Here is a 23,151-nt window from a genome sequence, read left to right as displayed (position 1 = left end):
TCTTACTGCCAAAGCTCACCTTTCCCTGATTGTTAGTAAAGCAGAAGTTATTTAGTTGGTTGCTGGACAACCACTTCCTATACACTACAAGGAATGTCAGCCAAACTGTACTTTGATATTTCTCTTGATGTTTTCTAGAAGATCTTTTCTAGAATAAGGACAATAGCCTCCCCTCCAGAAAAATACCTTCTCTCTTTGCCTGGATGTCAATGTACCTAACATCAATTGACCTTCAGCCCCCTTTCCTACATCACACACCTACACACACACACACACACACACACGCGCGCGCGCGCGCGCACACACACACTCCATCCCTCAAGGCCTCTGTCTGTAAGATTCTGTCTATTGCAAATAAAGGTAAAATACACATTTAAAAAGTGATAAGATAGAAATAGCCCTGGATTTGCACTCAAGAGATCTGGCTTCCAGTGCAAGATTAGCATGTGAGGCAGAAACAACCCTTACACCCGTTTTCTGGGGTCTTCAGGAAGACAGTGAGAGAGAGACTCCTGGACCCCCAACCCTGGAGAGGGACCCAACCCAGCCTCTCACTCAGTTTGGGGCTCTCTCCCGCCTCAGTCTGCTGAGCGCACGTCCAGCCTGTACCATCTCCAGCTTGCTGGCCTTTGTGCCCCCAGAGTGAGCAGGCCTGGGCCCCCCTTCAGAGTCCCCGCCTTCGCCGGCGTGGCAGGAGAATTCAGGGTGGGGAGGAGGTAGCTGGGAGCAGCTCTGGGGACGCAGGCTGGAGAGAGAAGGGGGAGGGGAGGGAACGCACGAGGTGGGGGTCCCCGGGGAGAAAGAACCTCCATCAACCCTGGGCATCATCCTGTGGAGAGAGTAACAACAAATCAGAGGTAAATCCACTTCCTGGCAGGAAGCTGAGCCTGAAACCAGATGAAGCCACAGCGGTTCAAAGGCAGAGTGACACCCAAACAAGAGAGCAGCTCTTAATCCCCCATAGAAAGATGAGAATGGGGAGCTCAGGCCCAGGAGGGAGATTGCCCGGCTTTGTTTAACCAGGACTGAAAACACAGCCCTATTGAGAGGCCGGGCCTCCGAGACACAGACCCGGAGGGGCAGTTGCCAATTTGAAGGCAGCCCAAGGCTGCCAGCTTTCACCTTTTTAGCTCTGGCCTTGGCAGTAATGAGGCGAAGGGGCAGGACTTTTAACTGGCTGGGTCAGAAATGTTTCCTCATTAGACAAACATTGGGGGGGGGGGAGGGTGGGCAGGGGATGAGTCTCAGCTTGGAACCAAGAGCTTCCAGAAAAGAGGCAGAGCCGGGGGCGTGTGAGGCAGGCTCCTTCCACCCCCAGCCCTGCTGAGTCCCCAGGCCCTTCACCTCCGCCGCAGCCTCAACAGCTGCCATCTTCACCACAGCCTGAAGGGAGCCAGAAGCAGTGTCAAGCGGGCCAGAAGAAGGTCCAGACAGACATGAAGTGACAAACGGGTGGCCAGGGGAGAGGCCTGCCCCGAGGCTAGTTCTTGACCTGTAAGTCAGCACCTGGGCTAAGGTAAACTCGGGGAGGACATCCCTCAGCCGTTGGGCAGACAGGGCCCACGGGAGGGAGGGGTCCCTCTCCTGGGTGGCAGCAGGGCCACATCCTGCATCCTGCTGGGTCTTCCCCAAAGCTGTTTGTCAACCTGCTCCCCTCAGGGACCTAATTAGGGCTTAGGAGGTGATTCACAGAGATGAGAAAGGGGATGGTCCAAGCTGAGTGAGGGGATCCCATCCTCTCAGCCACACATCTCAACCAGAGGTCTGCTTACGTTTACTTGATATACCTTCCCTGTAAGATTTCAGCTAAAGAGACAATCACAGAATCTAGAAAATTTGAAAGGCAACACCCTAAGGGGTAAGATGCTCTGGAGGAAAGATTCATAGATCTCTACTTTCAGGAAAACATCTCTGCAGAGTTGGCATCCAAATGTAATTCATTGAATAAATGCTTATCAAACACCTTGTTTATATGCCCACTAGTTCCACAGAAGATTTGAGGAAGCTTATGAAGAGATGCACATAAAAAGTAGAGAGGTAAATATAAGTGGGAATAAATTACCAGGACCAGAGAAAACATACCTTAACAGAAATCCAGACTAGGGAAGAGAAGTCTATAGATGCAGGTGATAAAGTTCTATATATTTACTGTTACTGGACTCCAAGGTGACTTCTGATTTTCCTATAAGGCAGGGGGGTGGGGGGAGAGGGTCTGGTATCTAATTCTCTTTATCAGAATACAAGAACTATACCAGCTTCTCAGGCTAAGCAAAAACATCTTCCACCTTAAAATTTTAGAAGAAATTTTTCACAATGAACATCATATAGGAAGTGCTGTGTAACAGAATTGACTATGTCTTTAGCAGGCTACTGAAGGAATTGGACTCCTTTGGCAGATTCTGGGCTTAGTCAATAAAAACTAAAAGCATTAACATTAAACTGCAACTCTATAAAAATAGCTTGTTAGTGTATAGGAATGCAAGAGATTTCTGTGCATTAATTTTGTATCCTGCTACTTTACCAGTTCATTGATTAGCTCTAGTAGTTTTCTGGTAGCATCTTTAGGATTCTCTATGCATACTATCATGTCATCTGCAAACAGTGACAGTCTTACTTCTTCTTTTCCAATTTGGATTCCTTTTATTTTTTTTCTTCTCTGATTGCTGTGGCTAAACCTTCCAAAACTATGTTGAATAATAGTGGTGAGAGTGGGCAACCTTGTCTTGTTCCTGATCTTAGAGGAAACGGTTTCTGTTTTTCACCATTGAGAACAATGTTAGCTGTGAGTTTGTCATATATGGTCTTTATTCTGTTGAGGTAGGTTCCCTCTATGCTCACTTTCTGGAGAGTTTTTTATGGTAAATGGGTGTTGAATTTTGTCAAAGGTTTTTTCTGCATCTATTGAGATGATCATATGGTTTTTATCCTTCAATTTGTTAATATGGTTTATCACGTTGATTGATTTGCATATATTGAGAATCCCTGCATTCCTGGGATAAACCCTACTTGATCATAGTGTATGAGCCTTCTAATGTGCTGTTGGATTCTGTTTGCTAGTATTTCGTTGAGGATTTTTGAATCTATGTTCATCAGTGATATTGGCCTGTAGTTTTCTTTTTTTGTGACATCTTGGTCTGGTTTTGGTGTCAGGGTGATGGTGGCCTCGTAGAATGAGTTTGGGAGTGTTCCTCCCTCTGCTATATTTTGGAAGAGTATGAGAAGAATAGGTGTTAGAGCTTCTCTAAATGTTTCATAGAATTCACCTGTGAAGCCACCTGGTCCTGGGCTTTTGTTTGTTGGAAGAATTTTAATCACTTTCAATTTCAGTGCTTGTGATTGGTCTGATCATACTTTCTATTTCTTCCTTGTTCAGTCTTGGAAGGTTGTACTTTTCTAAGAATTTGTCCATTTCTTCCAGGTTGTCCATTTTATGGGCATATAGTCGTTTGTAGTAACCTCTCATGATCCTTTGTATTTCTGCAGTGTCAGTTGTTACTTCTCCTTTTTCATTTCTAATTCTGTCGGTTTGAGTCTTCTCCCTTTTTTTCTTGATGAGTCTGGCTAATGGTTGATCAATTTTGTTTATCTTCTCAAGGAACCAGCTTTTAGTTTTATTGATCTTTGCTATTGTTTCCTTCATTTCTTTTTCATTTATTTCTGATCTGATCTTTATGATTTCTTTCCTTCTGCTAACTTTGGGGGTTTTTTTGGTTCTTCTTTCTCTAATTGCTTTAGGTGTAAGATTAGGTTGTTTATTTGAGATTTTTCTTGTTTTTTTTTTTTTTAAGGAATTCCTTTATTTTTATTATTTATTTATTTATTTATTTATTTTTGGCTGTGTTGGGTCTTCGTTTCTGTGCAAGGGCTTTCTCTAGTTGCGGCAAGCGGGAGACACTCTTCATCGCGGTGCGCGGGCCTCTCACTATCGCGGCCTCTCTTGTTGCGGAGCACAAGCTCCAGATGCGCAGGCTCAGTAGTTGTGGCTCACGGGTCCAGTTGCTCCGTGGCATGTGGGATCTTCCCAGACCAGGGCTCGAACCCGTGTCCTCTGCATTAGCAGGCAGATTCTCAACCACTGAGCCACCAGGGAAGCCCTCTTGTTTCTTGAGGTAGGATTGTATTGCTATAAACTTCCCTCTTCGAACTGCTTTTGCTGCATCCCATGGGTTTTGGGTCATCGTGTTTTCATTGTCATTTGTTTCTAGATATTTTTTGATTTCCTCTTTGATTTCTTCAGTGATCTCTTGGTTATTTAGTAGCATATTGTTTAGCCTCCATGTGTTTGTATTTTTTACAGTTTTTTTCCTGTAGTTGATATCTAGTCTCACAGCACTGTGGTCAGAAAAGACACTTGATATGATTTCAATTTTCTTAAATTTACCGAGGCTTAATTTGTGACCCAAGATATGATCTATCCTGGAGAATGTTCCATGTGCACTTGAGAAGAAAGTATATTCTGTTGTGTTTGGATGGAATGTCCTATAAATATAAATTAAGTCCACCTGGTCTAATGTGTCATTTAAAGCTTGTGTTTCCTTATTTATTTTCATTTTGGATGATCTGTCCATTGGTGGAAGTAGGGTGTTAAAGTCCCCTACTATTATTGTGTTACTGTCGATTTCCCCTTTTATGGCTGTTAGCATTTGCCTCATGTATTGATGTGCACCTATGTTTGGTGCATAATATTTACAATTGTTATATCTTCTTCTTGGATTGATCCCTTGATGATTATGTAGTGTCCTTGTCTCTTTTAATAGTCTTTATTTTAAAGTCTATTTTGTCTTATATAGGTATTGCTACTCCAGCTTTCTTTTGATTTCCATTTGCATGGCATGTCTTTTTCCATCCCCCCACTTTCAGTCTGTATGTGTCCCTAGGTCTGAAGTGGGTCTCTTGTAGACAGCATATATATGGGTCTTGTTTTTGTATCCATTCAGCCAGTCTGTGTCTTTTCACTAACAACAAAATATCTGAATGAGAAATTAAGGAAACACTCCCATTTACCATTGCAACAAAAAGAATAAAATACCTAGGAATAAACCTACCTAAGGAGACAAAAGACCTGTATGCAGAAAACTATAAGACACTGATGAAAGAAATTAAAGACGATACTAACAGATGGAGAGATATACCATGTTCTTGGATTGGAAGAATCAACACTGTGAAAATGACTATACTACCCAAAGCAATCTACAGATTCAGTGCAACTCCTATCAAACTACCGATGGCATTTTTCACAGAACTAGAACAAAAAATTTTACAACTTGTATGGAAACACAAAAGACCCCAAATAGCCAAAGCAATCTTGAGAAAGAAAAACGGAGCTGGAGGAATCAGGCTCCCGGACTTCAGATTATACTACACAGTTACAGTAATCAAGACAGTATGGTACTGGCACAAAAAGAGAAATATAGATCAATGGAAAAGAACAGAAAGCCCAGAGATAAACCCATGCACATATGGTCACCTTATCTTTGATAAAGGAGGCAAGAGTATACAATGGAGAAAAGACAGCCTCTTCAATAAGTGGTGTGGGAAAACTGGGCAGCTACATTTAGAAGAATGACATTAGAACATTTCCTAACACCATACACAAAAATAAACTCAAAATGGATTAAAGACCTAAATATAAGGCCAGACACTATAAAACTCTTAGAGGAAAGCATAGGAAGAACACTCTTTGACATAAATCACAACAAGATCCTTTTTGACCCACCTCTTAGAGAAATGGATATAAAAACAAAAATAAACAAACGGGACCTAATGAAACTTAAAAGCTTTTGCACAGCAAAGGAAACCATAAACAAGACGAAAAGACAACCATCAGAATGGGAGAAAATATTTGCAAACAACTCAACGGACAAAGAATTAATCTCCAAAATATACAAGCAGCTTGTGCAGCTCAATCAAAACAACAAACAACCCAATCCAAAAATGGGTGGAAGACCTAAATAGACATTTCTCCAAAGAAGATACACAGATAGCCAACAAACACATGAAAGGATGCTCAACATCATTAATCATTAGAGAAATGCAAATCAAAACCACAATGAGGTATTACCTCACACCGGTCAGAATGGCCATCAACAAAAAATCTACAAACAATAAGTGCCGGAGAGGGTGTGGAGAAAAGGGAACCCTCTTGCACTGTTGGTGGGAATATAAACTGATACAGCCACTCTGGAGAACAGTATGGAGGTTCCTTAAAAAACTAAAAATAGAACTACTATATGACCCAGCAATCCCACTATTGGGCGTATACCCTGAGAAAACCATAATTCAAAAAGAGACATGTACCACAATGTTCTTGCAGCACTATTTACAGTAGCTAGGACATAGAAGCAACCTAAGTGTCCATCGACAGATGACTGGATAAAGAAGATATGGCACATATATACAATGGAATATTATTCAGCCATAAAAGGAAATGAAATTGAGTTATTTGTAGTGAGGTGGATGGACTTAAGAATCTGTCATACAGAGTGAAGTAAGTCAGAAAGAGAAAAACAAATACCGTATGCTAACAATATATATGGAAGCTAAAAAAATAAAAAATAAAAAAGGTTCTGAAGAAACTAGGGGCAGGACAGGAATAAAGGAATAAAGATGCAGACGTAGAGAATGGACTTGAGGACACAGGGAGGGGGAAGGGTAAGCTGGGACGAAGTGAGAGAGTGGCATGGACATATATACACTACCAAATGTAAAACAGATAGCTAGTGGGAAGCAGCTGCATAGCACAGGGAGATCAGCTCGGTGATTTGTGACCACCTAGAGGGGTGGGATAGGGAGGGTGGGAGGGAGAAGCAAGAGGGAGGAGACATGGGGATATATGTGTACGTATAGCTGATTCACTTTGTTATAAAGCAGAAACTAACACACCATTGTAAAGCAATTATACTCCAATAAAGATGTTTAAAAAAAAGGGGGGGAAAGGAAGGTGATGTCTCACACCATGTTGTACCCTGCCAAAAATCCTTCCAAAGCTTAAATCATCATTTGCTTTTTAAAGAAATACTGCATGGTTGCAATTATAACTTAACATTTTGTTAAACATGAGGTAAAATGCACTTATTTTTCACATTTTTTGTATGATTTTCAATATACAAATTTAATCTACCCTTTTTCCCCTGCTATTTACTATGAAATATTTGGTCCTCCTTCTACGTGGATTCACTTTCAGTGACCATTTCCCAGGAACAATTACCCTCCAATAATGAAAAATCTCTGTGTAGCCTGAGGAGTCTGAGACAGGTAGCTTGTCAATAGCATGAAATCCCTTTAAAGTTTCACGCTTTCTCTTAAAATTTCATAAAACTATTTTTATACTCTGTAATTGCTTCTGATAAATTACTCTCTGTTAAATTACTCACACTTCTCACTACAAGTCTTTATGAAAAGGATACTCTCAGAAAATGAGCCTTATTCATCCTGTGGTTTTACATCCCCCTGTGGCATGTTGCCTATTTCCCTCATGATGTATGAACTCCATTTGAAAAGCATGGCCATAAAGGATGATCAAAATTACTTTGGTTTTGACAATGTCCAGAGGGGAATGTTGTCATCAACTACTGTACCCCGTCATAGAAAAATCTCAAAAATTCTCCCTTAGAAGATCTAGCTTGGAGCAGTGCTTTCATCACTCAGCAAAGAAAACTAATTGTAAATGTACTCCTAAATTGCTAGACTGATTAATCTGATCTGTGGGATTATCCTAGGTGAGCCAATTCAATTTTGGAGGATAATATCTGCCCCAGATAGTAATTCTGTTTTAGAACAGCAGTAAGTCACCCAACATGGTAGGATTCCAGGACCCTTGGTCCCTTCAATTTATCTACTCCTAATCATGGCAAACAGAAGGCCTAACCCATCTTCAATTAGAGGAATCCTTCCCCTCCTATTTCTAAAGCAAAGATATTCATCCTTATGTAATCCCAGAGCAGATTATTGGGGTATATGTTTTTAAAGTTTTAAATTTAAAAGGTGGGGGAGGACAAAAGAGAAAAAAGAAATCAGAATGGTGTTGTGGTTTAGAATGTTCTAAATTGTTATTTGCTCTGATTCCTGAGGACTTTGATTCTCATGGTGGCGTCCAATGAAAGATTTATATGAACATTGACAACCGGGGATCTATCCTGTTCTTATGTGATCCATTTTCTGTCCATTGAGTCAAGGCCAATGAGAAGCTAGTGGAAACCTCAAACAACCTGACATTGGCTTTGACAGATTCCTTCACAACCACAGAGAGAAAATCAGCGATTCAAGTGAGTGGCTGGGCTTGAAAACCTCAGTTGCTCCCCAAGTAAACTATTCCCCAGGAAACACAAAACTATGATTTGCTAAGAAGAAAGAATGAACAATTTTACTGAATACAATTTATTTCATTTTACTGCTGTAACAGAAAGGATATTCCATATCATCAAATGCTGCAAAAAAAGTTGAGTAAGATGAAAGCTGAAAAGAACCTGTAGGGTCTCCGTTCAATTAGAGGAGAGTGTCTGAGCCCTGGATACTCACATGGGAGATGAAGCTTGAACTACTGTCAAGTTCCTCTCCCAAGCCTGCCTGAGACCATTGGGTATTTGAAGACTGGCTAAAGGGTGTGCTGGTCAATCATATCATAAAACAAATCCAGGTATCAAGCTGAAGGTGGTCTGGTTTAATGGAAAGGGGTTGAACCTTATGGTGATTCCACCACCTCTGGCTGTGTGGCCTTGGCAAAATCGTTCACCCTTTCTGTTTTCTCATTTGTAAAAGGAGGGTGATAACATCTGCTTTCCGGGCTGTCGTGAGGATTAGAAATCTTCCAGCCTTGTTTCTGTTAAAAGCATGGTAAAAGAAACTCTGATTTTCATCATGAGAAGACTATATTTCTAGACTACAGAAGTTTAGTTCCCAGAGAAATGCTTTCATTAAGCAATGTTTTAATGTCTTCATATCAATTGTCATTGAGGATTATCATAAGAAGTTATCATAAGAATTCTGCATAATGTCATTCATTCTGGGTCCTTGTGATTCTTTGCCTGGATAGGACAAATTGCTTTGAATTTGGCACTCAGAAAAGGTTTCCTATTTTTGTTTGCTTTTTATCAATGAGAATCACAGTGTTTTCATTTTCGTTTAGTTGCCAGGAAGCCTAAGGCTAAACTAAATACAATATAAGTCTTTGTTTTCCTCTTCCTCCCTATATGGTTTTGGGGGTTTCATTTCTATTTTAAGCCTCATTTTATATGTGTGTATTACCATTACTATTACTCCTACTATTACTCCTACTATTACTCCTACTATTACTCCTACTACGGCTACTACTACTGCTTCTGCTGCTACTACTATGTAGCATATGGATAGTGACGATGTCAAATTTTACCTGAGCCCTCAGATCCTGGAAAGCAGTGAAAGTTAAGAAATCCCCCCATCTTTTGTGCTCCAGAAGATGGCTACTGAAAAGTACCACCCTTCCCCACATGACTAAGAAAGACTCCACGATGCCCTGGTTTACCTGTGACAAGGCCAGATACACACCCTCAAAATTCCCTTTCCTTGCCTCAAAAAAATTATCCAAAGAGCTTGTCGTCCCCCCCCACCCCCCATCAATCAGAACAAAATGTTCATTACTGGAACTCCGGTTATGCTCCTCTCCCTCCTCCAGGACCCTGAACTTCGGCCCACCCTCCGCCAGCCAACTGTCCTGAGAATAGGCTGGCCTCAGGGTACAACATTCTCTGATCTGCTGTCCCCTAATTCAACCTTTTCAGCCATCCCACTTCCCTACCCCTGGTTCTTTTCAGCCTTGTTTACTCCCCTCTGGAAAGGAAAATCCCTTTTTTTGCCCAACTCTTAAGATGCTTGCAAATCTCCCAATCGACAATGTTCTTCTACCACAGCAGTCCCTTCCCCTCCCCCAACCTGGCAATACTCCTTCCTGAATAAAGTCTATCCTTACTAAGTCTGGATTTGTATTTTCTTTGAAAGTAGTCATTTGCATATAAAGAGTAGGCACACACTTAAATATACATACAAATAATCTCATTTAAATTCCATGATAACCACACAATAAGGTCCATTTTCTAACTACCAACTTCAGTTTAACAGTGAGGAAACAGAATCTCAAGGAATGACTGGCAGAGGGCTTCCCTGGTGGCGCAGTGGTTGGGAATCCTCCTGCCAATGCAGGGAACACGGGTTCGAGCCCCGGTCCGGGAAGATCACACATGCCGCAGAGCAACGAAGCCTGTGGGCCACAGCTGAGCCTGCACGCTAGAGCCTGCGTGCCACAACTACTGAGCCCACGGGCCACAACTACTGAGCCCACGTGCCACAACTACTGAAACTCGCACACCTAGAGCCCGTGCTCTGCAACAAGAGAAGCCAGTGCAATGAGAAGCCCGCGCACTGCAACGAAGACCCAGTGCAGCCAAAAATAAATAAATTAAATAAATAAATTTATATTAAAAAAAAAAAGAAATGACTGGCCAGTTGGTGAAGTAGAGACCTGAAGATCCTGCGTCTTGAAGTCCTGGGTTACTCTTGCTCCTCCATCACTGACCTTTCTTGGACGTGGACAAGCTGTACATAAAGCTGCACAGTCTTTCTGGCCTGTTACGCCCTGCCCAGATGTGATTACTCACATGCGTCATGATGCTTGGTGTGTGTTGGCTTGTTTCCCCAGGAGCACACGGCTGGCCTGGTGATTAAGGACATTCTGCCTGTGAAGACAGCGGATAACCCCATGCACGGAGACCCTCGTGGAGTAACCTCTCTCTACGTGCAAGCGTCATCGCTGGCCATCAGGTCGGATGTGTGACTGCAGTCCCGTTCTGCCTGGTTCCAAAAGCATTTGAGGTTGACCTTAGTTACTTCACCTAATCTCTCAACAACCTAATGAGGCAGGTGATTATCTCCATTGTCCAGATGAGAAAACTAGGGTTAATCCTTGGATGGCTCCGTCCGTGGTTCCAAAAATAATAGTTACTATATATCAGAGACAAAAAGAACACTGTGAATTACGTATTATTATCCCCATTTTTTTGAGGAAGAAATCAGAGAAATTAAATAATTTAAATAATTTGCCCCAAATACTGCAGAGCCCCGTCTTTACTGGACTCTTCTGAGCTCTTCTTCTTTTCCTCCCCTCCTGCTCTTACTTCTGTTCTTTGTCTTTTTGTTTTTTTTAATAACCATTTTCCTGGGACATAGTTTAAAGATACCACAAGTTCTGCAAGGCTTGATAAGAAATACAGCAGAGCTCCTGCCCCAGTCGGTTCCTGCTTCAACTCCTTTTAACTAATTCTTTCCCTTCATATTGCTAAGTAGCGAGCTTACATCACTACTTCTAATTTTTCAGTGTTAGACATTTCTTAAAAACTTTTAATGTAGGCATCGCTTTATTCCCCATTATGGAAGTGGAGGATTTATCTCTCTTTGGTCAAATCCTGCTGCCCTGTTTGCCACACACCCACACACGTTTCCTGCCATTTCCCAGTGTAATTAGATCATGATTTTCGTTAGATCAACATTCAATATTTACCTTATTATGAATATATAAACACTATTCACAGCCAAGTGCTAAGTATAGAATGATTGTTTTCCTTTTCCTGGTAAATTTTTCTCTTGGAGTTAAAAATCACTTTGTTTTTGTTTGTTTAGTTGTTTCGTTCTATGTATTTGTCGCTAATTTAGTGACAAACTCTTCCCACATTGAGTGTTGCCTCTCAATCATCCCAAATGCTGAAACTCCTTAGGTATTTTATTCATCTCATTTTCTTGAAGAGATGATCCCGGAGCTTCTGGCTGGACCAGTCTGGACCGGGTGCTTCCCAGGCTGGCTGCAAAGCTGCTGACGTGGGTTCTCTCCTCACTATCTAACTGGGGCCTCCCTCCTCTCTCGTACAGGGCCCTCTTTTCCCTGGGCGCCATGTTTTCTTCCTTGGTCTACTCCCAGATTTTTGGTGGAGCATATGCTGCACAGTAGCTTCCTGAGGTGGAGCCTATGGGAGACAAAATTTGGAGACATAACAGAAAATATCTTCCTTCTACCCTCACACTTGATGGAGAGTTTAGTTGAGTAGAAAAATTCTAGGTTGGAAGTGGTTGCCCTTCTCTGTAGTCTCCTCATTTCCATTGTTGTCGGGAGGTCTACTGTCATTTTGATTCCTTTATATGAAACCCGCTTCTTTTCTCTGGAACCTTGTAAGATACTTTCTTTTTCCCTAACACACTGAAATTTCATCATGGTATACCTTTCTGTGTTTTGGTTTTTATAATTCATTGGTTGTTCTGGGCATTCAGTTAGCTCTTTCGGTGTGGAAACTCATGTCTTTAAGACTGGGGAAATTTCCTTGAATGATGCTTTTGATTATTTTTGACCTCCTTTTTCTCTATTCTCTGTTTTTAGAATTCCTGTAATTTGGAGGTTAGCGCTAATGAACACATCTTCTAATTTTCTTTTTTTCTTCTCTCCTAACTTTCCCCTCTACTTTCTGAGTAATTTCCTCAACTTATTTTTCAATCATCATAAGAAACTTTAAAAAATTTTCTTCTATCATATTTAATTTTCATAAGCTCTTTTTCTCTCTAAGAATTCCTTTTTTTAGAGCATCCCATTCTTATCTTTTAGATGCAATATCACATCTTTCTAAGAATATGAGTTTTCTTCTCCTTGCATAATCTGTTTTCTCCAAGATGTTTTTGTCTTCTGTTTGTTTGTTGGGCCTTTGCTTTTCGTGTTAAAGTTTCTTCAAATATCTAGTGCTTCTTGGCTGACTGCTTAGGACTGAATACTGAAAGGCTGCTTGGGGTGCTTATCTGTGCATGGGTAGGGCTTGTCAACTGTAGGTTTCACTGTAGGGTGAGCTGGCTGGGACATTCCCTTGGGAAACTCTTGATGTCATCTGATAACATTTCTCAGAAAAACTTTATCGTGGTCTCCTGCCTGGAGAGTATTAGCCTGGCTTTCAACATTTAGGGGAAGAAGGCTGGTGGTCTCAACATTCAGTCTGTAAACTTGCACTTAATTCCCATGTGTTCATGTACTGCTAATAGCGCATGATACCCCCAGTCTAGAAACTGTTTTATCTCTTCTCCTCTAGAAAGGTCTGGTCTTTGCTAGGGATGGGAACGTGGAGTAGGGGAAAGGATCTGGGGCTTACGGCTTTTTGAGCAAACTTTTAATCTCCTTGTTTTCAGCGCTAACTTTGCCCCTCTCCCTTCTAGAAATATCTTATATCACTAATTCCTTAGTCTTTGGGGGTTCTGAGATATGATTTGGAGTTTTTGTGTGTGAGCTAGGATTTAACTTTCTCAGCCCTGCTTAGACAGTTTCCACTTACTAATATGGCATTTATTAAATGTGCTTTCTAGCCTCCAGAATTTTGTTGCTGTTGTCTCCTTTCCCACGTCTTTGTGGGTTTATACTTTCACACAATACATGGAACCCAGGGCCTGTGCTCTTCACCCAGGCTGCCCTTAATTTTCCCCAGTGTCTCCCTTGTCTGTCTTTTGGATCATCCTCTCCTCTGCCCCCAAACCTAGTGACTTTTTTGTTTTCATTCTCATCAGATTTTTTTCTTCTCCATGAGCCCTTCTCATGCACACACCTCCTGTCTCATCACTTTGGCTGGTTTCTTGCTCCCAGTGGGGTTTTCCAACATGTCTTGGGCTCAGAAGCCTAATATGTAGAAGTGGGGCTCGGCAGGGCTTCAGGAAGTCTCCCTCAGAGTACAATCCGAAAACCACTGCCCTGGAGCTGCAGTCTCACCCCTCCCTTACAGAGCAGACAGTCAAGAAGCCCCCTGCTCCAGGTCACGCAGTGGGTACATGGCAGAGCCCTGGGTTCCTGCTACTTCCCCATCCTGTTTCCACCACCAACACTCCTGACTCTGCCACATCAGCTACAATCAGGTTTGACGTCCACTTGCCTTGTCTTGTCGTGGGTACCCACACGTGCTTGAAGACCACTGCCGTTCTCCTGTGGTCTTGTCTCCCACCACCTGGCGACTGAGAAACTGATCTCTGCGGGGAGAGCCCTTGCAGCAGACCATCACCCTCCTCTTTGGGGGTGATTGGTCTATGGGACCAGCCAGAATCCCTACCTTCGCTCCCAGGAAACACCTTCTCCTGGTCTGAGCGCCCCACCGGTCTCCTCTCCCCAGCTACCCCCTGTCCTTTAGCAGATCCTGTTAATTCCCTTCACTGACAGTAGGGATGAGGCACAGAGGGGCAGGGGGAAAGGGATCTGACACTTAGCTCTACTTAGCTCTTAGCTTTCTACACATGACTTCATTTATTCCTCACTCTGATCCCCATTTTATATTATGAGAAACCAAAGCCCAGAAAGGCTTATGAAGAGAATGTTCCTAAGTGCTGTCAGGTCATACAGCCAGAAAATGCTGGAACTGGAATTACTCTCATCCCTATTTCAGAACAAGTGAGACTGGATAAAGAGGAACCCAGGAGTGAGCAGGAGGGAAGCTTCTGATGCGGATGCTCAGAGGGTACCTGGAAAAAGTGGAATGGTGAAGACGGTAATGGAACCAGACCATAGTAGGCTGGATGGACATTGTAAGTCTGAGTGCTGTGAATTGTGGGGAAAGTGCTGTGAGTTGTGGGGAGATGCTCAGGCATTGGGATCAGTGCTGGGGGCTTCTACTGACATAATTACCTGAGCACCTAATGCCTAGCAGAGCCCCCAGATCTCTTTGCTGTCCTTGGGTGCTGGGCAGAGGGTCTGAAGCTAGGACTTATCATGGGCAGCCCTGGCAGCTGAGGGCTCAGTGTCAGCGGAACCCAGGAGCAAGGAAGAGGGCCGGCTTCCCAGGTGGGCTGGGGCCTCCACAGAGTAGACAGCTGTGGCCTCCAAAAGGCAGCCGCTCCAAAGGCTGCACTGTTCTCTTTTTCTTCCTCTGGGACTCCAGGATCAGGATGAGGGAAAGGGGCATTTGGGCAGGAACCTGGTTTACATTTCAGATAGAGAGTCTAATTGATTCGGACCTGCGCCTCTTCACTTTTCATTACCCCCAGGAGCCGCTGAGTTCCTTTTATGTTCCAGGAGACCCAGACCTCTCCCTCACCAGTAAGACTCTGGGTTAACCCATTCCTGGCCCTCAGATGTACGTGTCCCCAGGCCAGTGTTTGCTGGCAGAGGAGGGGGTGGTGGGGAGAAGTCCCTGGCATCCGCAAGTTACAGAATCAACACCCATTCCGTTCCTACACTTCAGGCTCTCTCCTTCCTCATGGGCACATCCCTGCTGCTTTCTGGCCTGGATTCCCCTTGATTCCCACCACCTCCATCCCTTGCTCCTAGACTGGACAGGTGCTTAAAGAAGGCCACCTCCTGGGCAGTTTGAAAGTCAGGGCTCTTATTTTCCTGTGTGTGATTTTGTGCAGGGTCATTTAATTTTTTTGTCCTGCATGTTCCTTATCTGCAGACTATGAGCATTGGGCCTTTTCCTTTCTGTGTATATTCATTTTTTTTTTAAAACAAAAGCAATATATGCCTCTGGTAAAAAATTTTTTAAAAATATGTACATATATAGAGGTCATCCTATTAACAGTTTGGTATAAAGTTTTTCAAACTTTTTATTTATTTATTTTTTAATTTTTATAGGAGTATAGAAGATCTACAATGTTGTGTTAGTTTCTGCTGTACAGCAAAGTGAAATCAGATATACATATACATACCTCCACTCTTTTTTAGATTCTTTTCCTATATAAGTCATTACAGAGTATTGAGTAGAGTTCCCTGTGCTATACAGTAGGTCCTTATTAGTTGTCTATTTTATATATATTGGTGTGTATATGTCAATCCCAGTCTCCCAATTTATCTCTCCCCTTACCTTTCAAGCTTTTAAAAAGTGAACTTTAAATACTTAAATATATATAGATATATAGGGTTTTATTTTGCTTTGTTTTACATAAATAATACTATACAGGCTGCTCTGAAACATGTTTTACTTAATATAGTAAGGATATTTTCCATCTAAAGATATACAGTTCTTCTTCAATCTTTTTAACAGCTGCATAGGATACCATAAGAGGTACCATAATTTGTTCACCTGTTTCCCTATCGATAAACAACAGAAAGTGTCTAAATGCTGTAATGAACTTGCTTTGTAGTAGACTCAGTGTGGGGCGATTGCTTAGCTCGGGGTTCACATGGAGGCCACGTATGTGATCACCCTCTGTCTTGGGGAGCCGTTTCCTCCTTCTGCATCCTTTAACCTGTAGCCCAAATACGCACAGGGTCATGCTGTTTCCAGGGCCACCATCGTGGGTGCTAAGGTGGTGAGCACCCCTCAAGCTGGACCACTGTGGAGTCCGTTCCCAAAATCCTTCCCACCAACCTGATCCAGGAGAGAGAAGCCCTGTTTTCCTTCTGGTTAGGAAGCTGGGATGACAAAAACCAGGAGCTGCCAGAAGGTCTGAGTGAATGAAGCCACCACACAGAACAGTAGAAATTAGGGACACATCCTTTCTTTTTAATCAAAGGTCTAGATCATTTCTAAGGTCCCTCCGCCCCTCCCATTCTGTGACTCTGAGAGGGGGGCTTTGGAGGGGATGCCAGAGCTCCTCCCGGGCTTCCTTTCTGCTGCATCAAAGTCTCCTTCGTGTGACCCCTAGCTGGGAGCCCCCGAAGCCTTGGTAGGCCAGGGGTCTGCCTGGGAAAGCCCTCTCCTCTGTCCTTGTCTCTTGCGTCTTCCCACTGTAGTCTCCAGTGTCTGCTCACTGGAACGACATCTGTAACACAAGAACTGACTCCTTTGTGAGGCATCGCTTGAAAACTATCACCAGTTGCTTACATCTCAGTGTGGCTTTCAGGTCTTTTCATAAGAACAAGTAGAAGGCAGGGATATCAAGAGAACGCCAGCCATATTCAATCAGTCGACGAACATTTACTAAGTGTCCCCAGTACTCCGGGCACTGGGGATAGAAAGTTTCCGAGTTCCTGGTCCCCCCATGGTGGGCTACTTTAGCTCCTGGCTCCCTGACATCTTCTCCGTCTCCACTCCTGCCAACATCTGAGGCAACTGGAACATCCGTGTGAGCATGCCATCTAATAGCCTTAAACCTCTTCTTTCCAGAAGCTTCTTCTTCCTCCGTTCCTCCGTCCCTTCCTGCATAGGGTTCTTCTAAGGATCAAATGATCTAGTGTGTATAAATGTGCTTTGTGAACGGTAAAGCACTGCACTGCTAACACCCAGGAAAAGAGGAAGTGCAGGGAGCATGGAGGAGGTGGGAGGGGAGGGGGCAGCGGATAACTGGGAGGGCAGAGAAGGGCAGGCCCAGAGGACCGCACACTGGTAGAACTGGGCTGGGGAGGGGAGGTGACGAGCTTCGGAATGCAGAAAGCATTCAGCCGTCATCCCAGGAGGCAGACCCACCAATCCCAACATTATCCATCTCCCTGGAGGGGGTGGCCTCCGGAGGTTTCTGTGACCCGTCTCCAGCGGCAGCTGCCGAGACCTGGCAGCCTCTCCCATGGGACATCCGTCTGCCTGTCTGTGCATCCGTCTCTCCGCAGCCCTGAGGAGCAGGCAGGAGGCTCAGCCGAGCTCCCTTCCCTCCCTCTGCCTGTTTCTCAAATTTCCCGAGATGGACAGAGAGGGACAAGGAGATGCCGGCAACTGGGAGCATCGTTGGGGGGTGGGGTGTATGGATTTGGACTTCCTACTCCCCACCCCACGACCACCGCCAGGGCCACAGCAGGGCAGGCGGGGCCAGACAGCTTGGGGATGCGCGGCTCCCCCAAGGCAGGGCTGGGATATCAAAGCTGGAAGCGCGGGGGCATGTCAGCCAGCTTTGTGAGCCCGCTCCCATCACGGCATGAAAGCCCGGCTGTACAAACTGCATTCGCTGCGCTCCCAACCTGCATTCCCGATTGGTCACAGCCTGGCCCCAGCTGCATTCCTGGGACAGAGGAGGCAGAGGGGCCTGGCCTCTTTGTTCTTCCCAAATCAGGACTGGAACCATGACAGGCTGATCGCATTACCCAGCTGAGGTCAGCCTGGCAAGGATGACCCCTTCCCGCGCCTCCCCCACCTCACCAGACAGCAGCGCCCACCCTGCACCGCCTAGCTCCCTTACCTGGATCCTTACAACAGGCTCCAGTGGGCCCTAGCTGAGGAAGGAAAATCTCCCAAACCACAGCTCTGCTGTCTCCATCCAAGGTCAGATGCTGGGAGCGGTGCCCAGACCCTCATTCCAGGCCTTGTCCAATTTCAGGCCACCTCCAAGGGCTGCAGCTGCTCTGGGTGGGCCCAACTGCCCTGTTTGTTGTTGGACCTCTCAGAACCCACGTGTACCTAAGTGGCATTTAAGACCTGGACTCAGTATCAGAACAAACCCAAGTTTCAGAGTTATCATAGATTAGAAGCTATTCTGTCATAAGCCCCATTTGAACCACTGCCCACTTTGCCTGGGTAAAGCCTTCCACCTCCTCTCCTGTCCTATGCTTGGTTACAAAAACGCAAGCTTTGACATCTGGCTTGCCTGGTATGACATCCTGGCTCTGCCAGTTACTTGCTGTGTGACCTCGGATGATTTACTTACCTTCTCTGGGTCTCAGTTTCCTCCTTTGTAAAACTAGATAACTGTGAAGATGTAAAAAGATGTCGTAGGGTAGGTTTCTGGCATGCTGTAGACACACGACCAATGTTACTTTTCCTGCTCTCTTCCTTCTCTCTGGAATGCGTGGTCTCAAGCAGAGTCTTCACAAAGTAGCTAATACCCTTTCTTCCTTTCTCTGAATTCCTAAAGCCCCAAGGGTGAGGGCCACGCTCTCTGGAGATGGCTAGACACAACTTACCCTGCGTTGTTCTGAATAGTTTGCTATGTCAGTCTGTGTCTCCCTAGGAAGCTTGTTGGCATTCCAGGAAAGACCTTTTACTTTGTTATTCGTTTAACAAATATGCATTGGACAGAACTGCACAGGCCACTGGGGATTCAGCAGTGCGGAAGGCAGTCAAGTTTCCTGCTCTCACGAAGCTCCTGGTGGAGAGGACAGCCAGGCCGCAATCCATCACACGAGGAGTTGCAATAAGTTTTCACCGGATGCAATGGGTGCTGTGATGGGAAAGTATAGGCCATCGTGAGAACACAACAGGGAACTCTGGGGCTTTGGGAAGCCTCCTCGGAGTAAATGACATTTAAGCTGAGATCTGAAACACGGCAGGGACAAGTGGGAGGAAAACAGTCCGGGTTGAGGAAACAAGGGCAGCTGTGAGACGGTAGGGGAATTTGCAGCCCCATAAGGAACCTGGATTGTGTTCTAAGTGAAATTAGAAGCCGTGGTGAGGTTTTGAGTAGAGGAATGGCATAATCCAGTGTCCCTAGGTTGAGAAAAGAAAGGAGGTGGGGTGGAGGGTGGTGGCCAGAATGGAAAATGGTGGGATTTGATAGGCTCCCGGAGCAGCAGTCTAGGCTGGAGGTGCAATATCTTTTCTAATCTTCACAGTTACCCTAGTTTTACAAATGAAGAGGCTCAGAGAAGTTAAGTAAGTCATCCAAAGTCACACAGCAAGTAAGTGGTAGAGCCAGAATTCAAACAACGCAGGCCAGATGTCAAAGCTTGTGTTTTTGTAACCAGGAGTAGGACAGAAGGGGAAATGGTAAGACTTCACTCCCAGGCAAAGTGGGCAGTAGTTTAAGAGGAAGGACTGGTGGCCTGGCTTGATAGGGACAGTGGAGACAGAAAGAGGCAGACAGGCCCATAGGGACTACTCCACGGAAGCCCCATTTATAACTGGGGGCCTGGTGGGCCTGGGAGGACCATGCATTGTCCTGTTGTGAGTTACACAGGCTATGTGAACACCCTTGGAATGGCCCACCCATCATGACTGATGGGGTATTTTCAGAGATTTTTCATCACCAAGGACTCCTTTTATTGTTCCCGTTCTCACCCCATGAACTGTTTTGAAGGATTTTTTATCCACTAAACAAACTGAATTCATTAAGTTACTAATTTGCTTTACTGTCTCGTGTTCTGATAAGCAGGCCTACATAACTGTTGATCCAAGCTTCTGATTGCTGGACATAACTATTGTTGACACATTGAGATGATGCAATTTCAGCCAAAGTAAAGAAATGTGATGTCTTAGTTAGTCTGAGCAACAATTTTATTCATTTTTCCCAATGAATTTTATTGAGCACATATGAATAAACCATAGCCCTTGCCCTCAGGAAGATTTAAGTCTTGCAGGTGATACAGAAAAGGAAAAAGCCAATTATGATAAAGTATGACAATGTTATGTTCTAGGTAAGCACAGGGTTGGATGGGAGACTCGGGAGACACCGAACGCAACCTTGGGAGGTTTTAAGGCCTGAATGTTTGTGTCCCCAGATGCATATGTTGAAGCCCTACACACACACCCCACCATGTGGAGGTATTTGGAGGTCATGAGGGTTGGACGAGGTCATGAGGGTGGGGCCTCCATTATGGGATCAGTGCCCTTATAAGAAGAGACAAAGAGAGCTCTCTCTCCACGTGCACTGGAGAAAGGCCATGTGAGGACACAGCGTGAAGGTGGCCATCAACAAGCCAGGAGGAAAGCCCTCACCAGGGACCAAATTGACCAGCACCTTTATCTTGGACTTCCAGCCTCCAGAACGGTGAGAAATAAGTTTCTATTGATTAAGCAGCCCAGTCTATGGTATTTGGTTATGGCAGCCGAGCAGACTAACACAGGAGGTAAGGTGGATAATTTCCTTCGTCCCTCCAAATCCACTCTACTCCTGGGTCACCCTGCCCCAGACCTCAAGGCCTGACTTAGGACTCTATCAGAGGCGTTCCTCTGCCGTCCAGCTTCCAGGTGGGTTTTGCCAATGGGAGGCCCTGGCTGAGGAGGGTGTCAGTTCCCTCTCTGATCAGCCGCCGTGGACCCTCTCCTGAAGGCCACAGAACTTGCCAGGCAGCCCCTTGTATCACTTCCAGTCTCGCGGGGGTCCAGTCACTGCCCCTTTCCCTTGTCCCTTTAGGCCTCAGGTGGCTGAGGGCTCGAGATGCTGTTGTTAGTGTCCCTTAGTACTGCCAAGAGCTTTCTTTTTTTAACATATACATGTATCTATTCCTTTACAAATTCTTTTCCCATTTAGGTAATTACAGAATATTGAGCAGCATTCCGTGTGCTATACAGTAGGTCCTTGTTGGTTATCTATTTTAAATATAGCAGTGTGTACATGTCAATCCCAAACTCCCAATCTATCCATCCCCCTAACCCATTCCCCCTGGTAACCGTAAGTTTGTTCTCTATGTCTGTGAATCTGTTTCTGGTTTGTAAATAAGTTCATTTGTATCGTTTTTTTTTTTTAGATTCCACATATAAGCGATATCATATTATATCTGCCAATAGCTTTTTCAATAATCCCTTCTTAAACTCTCAATTACCCGTCTGCAATGAGCCATCGGTTCCTGCTGGGAACCTGACATGTAAAAGGTCAGGAAAGCTTCCCAGAGGAATGACGTTTAAGCTGGTATCTGAAGGGTGAGCAGGAGTCAATCTTATTACAGAAAATATATGATTTCTATGAGATGTTCCTATAAACACTAAAATAACTCCGCAACCTCCAAAACTGCCTCCAGGGACCCCTGGGGAATTGGCGTGACCAGGTCGGGAATCCCTGGCCTGGAACCTAATGAGGCTGCACAGACCCCAGGGCGGGTAACGTGGGAAGAGAAAAAGTTGGGGGCTGCACCCAGCGGGAGTGGTACTGTGTCCCTCCCCTCGGGGACTCTCCTGGGACTCCTGTCCTCTCAGAGAGCTGCTGGGATGCTGGTGGAAATGATGCCTCGGGAAGGGACGCCCCCCCCACCAACCCCCCCATCCCCTCCGTGGTCCATCAGGCTGAGGGGGACGGCTGCCGGAAAGATCAGGTTTCAGGACAAACAGGCCTGCTTCCTCCTGCCTGGCAATCGTGGGTGTCGAGACTCCTGCCCAGGGCCCACGCCATCCCAACCCCTCTGGCCCGGCTGTGGGTCTGTCCCGCTCCTCCCTCCACGCCCCCCAGCCCCGAGTCCACTCCCTCTCCCACTCCCTGTCGCCTCCAATTCCACAATTCCTGTTCATGCTCTTCAGAATCGGGTCTTCCCACCGGCTGAATTCAGCACCTGCTCATGCCTCCCCCTCCCCCAGCTTCCGTCTGAGATGTCACGCTGACCTCACCTCGTGTGTCTTTGTGGAGAACACACCACTTACTCCTGTCCCTGGGCTTTGCCAGGTCCCATCCTCCACCTCCTGATTCCTGCCACCTCTGGAGGTCAGCCGTCTCCCCTGCCTTGAGGAGGCCCACAGCCTCCAGACCATCAGTTGCCATCTGTGCCCTTGGACGAGGAGCTTAAGGCTACCTCATACTATTATTTAAATAATAACACAGCCACTATTTATTTCTGCACGTGGCACTTTGTGATGAGCCACGCTCCAAAATCACCCCGTCAGGCAGGTGTTGTCATTGCAGTAGCTGAGAACTTGGGTAACTTTCCAGGCTGGGAAGCAGTAGAGGGAAGACTCAAGCCCAGATTCCTCTGTCTTAAAGCCCTGGATCTTGCCACTCTCTGCATCGCCTTGCCACGTCTCCCCAGCAGAGTGTAGTTCTCTGTGGGTAGAGACCGTATCGTGCAGTGCTCCTGTATCCCGTGCCCTGGCAGCCCCGGGCGCAAACCGTGCCCGCCGCTGAGCAGGTACGATGACCATTTAACACTTAAGGCACGTCATGCCAGTGCAGTCTTCTACACAGTCTTCTACAGTCTTCTACACAGAAACTTCTACAGTCTTCCCGCCTCACCCAGGATACAAACCACCGTCTCTCTGATGGCCTGCAAGGCCCTATGTGATCTGCTACACACACGCGCACACGCACACACGCACACACACGCTGCCCCTTACCTACTCAGGCTCCTTGCCCTTCCTCAATGATCCAAACATGGCCCAGAGCCCCTCCATGAACAGCTGGCAGAGTCAGCCCCAGGACTCCTGGCTCCGTCACTGTGGGAGGCTGCCTCCCAACCGCCCCGTCACAGCCTTATTGGTTGCCAGAGCTGAGGGAGCTGCACCATGTCTCTGGCAGCTCAGTTTCCCACTCAGCATTCCGGGACCTGCGGGCCCTCCTACTCCTGCTGCTGGAGCTGTGAAGGCCTCCAGTCTGGCCCCTGCCTCTTTCTTG

At 45.4% G+C, this 23,151-nt stretch overlaps 1 long non-coding RNA gene across 1 annotated transcript; it reads right to left on the bottom strand.

The window, feature by feature from the left end:
- Nucleotides 1-16,978: 16,978 nt before the first annotated feature.
- LOC132369558 (uncharacterized) lies at nt 16,979-22,945 on the bottom strand. The gene is made up of 4 exons (XR_009504446.1): nt 22,875-22,945; nt 18,547-19,059; nt 18,082-18,299; nt 16,979-17,520 (listed from the first exon to the last, which is right to left on the bottom strand). It is a non-coding gene; the product is annotated as an uncharacterized LOC132369558 (long non-coding RNA).
- Nucleotides 22,946-23,151: the final 206 nt, after the last annotated feature.

The sequence above is a fragment of the Balaenoptera ricei genome, chromosome 8 (assembly GCF_028023285.1).
Source record: "Balaenoptera ricei isolate mBalRic1 chromosome 8, mBalRic1.hap2, whole genome shotgun sequence".
Lineage (NCBI taxonomy): Eukaryota > Metazoa > Chordata > Mammalia > Artiodactyla > Balaenopteridae > Balaenoptera > Balaenoptera ricei.
Note: the sequence above shows the minus strand (reverse complement) of the source record. Positions and strands in the feature narration are given on the sequence as shown.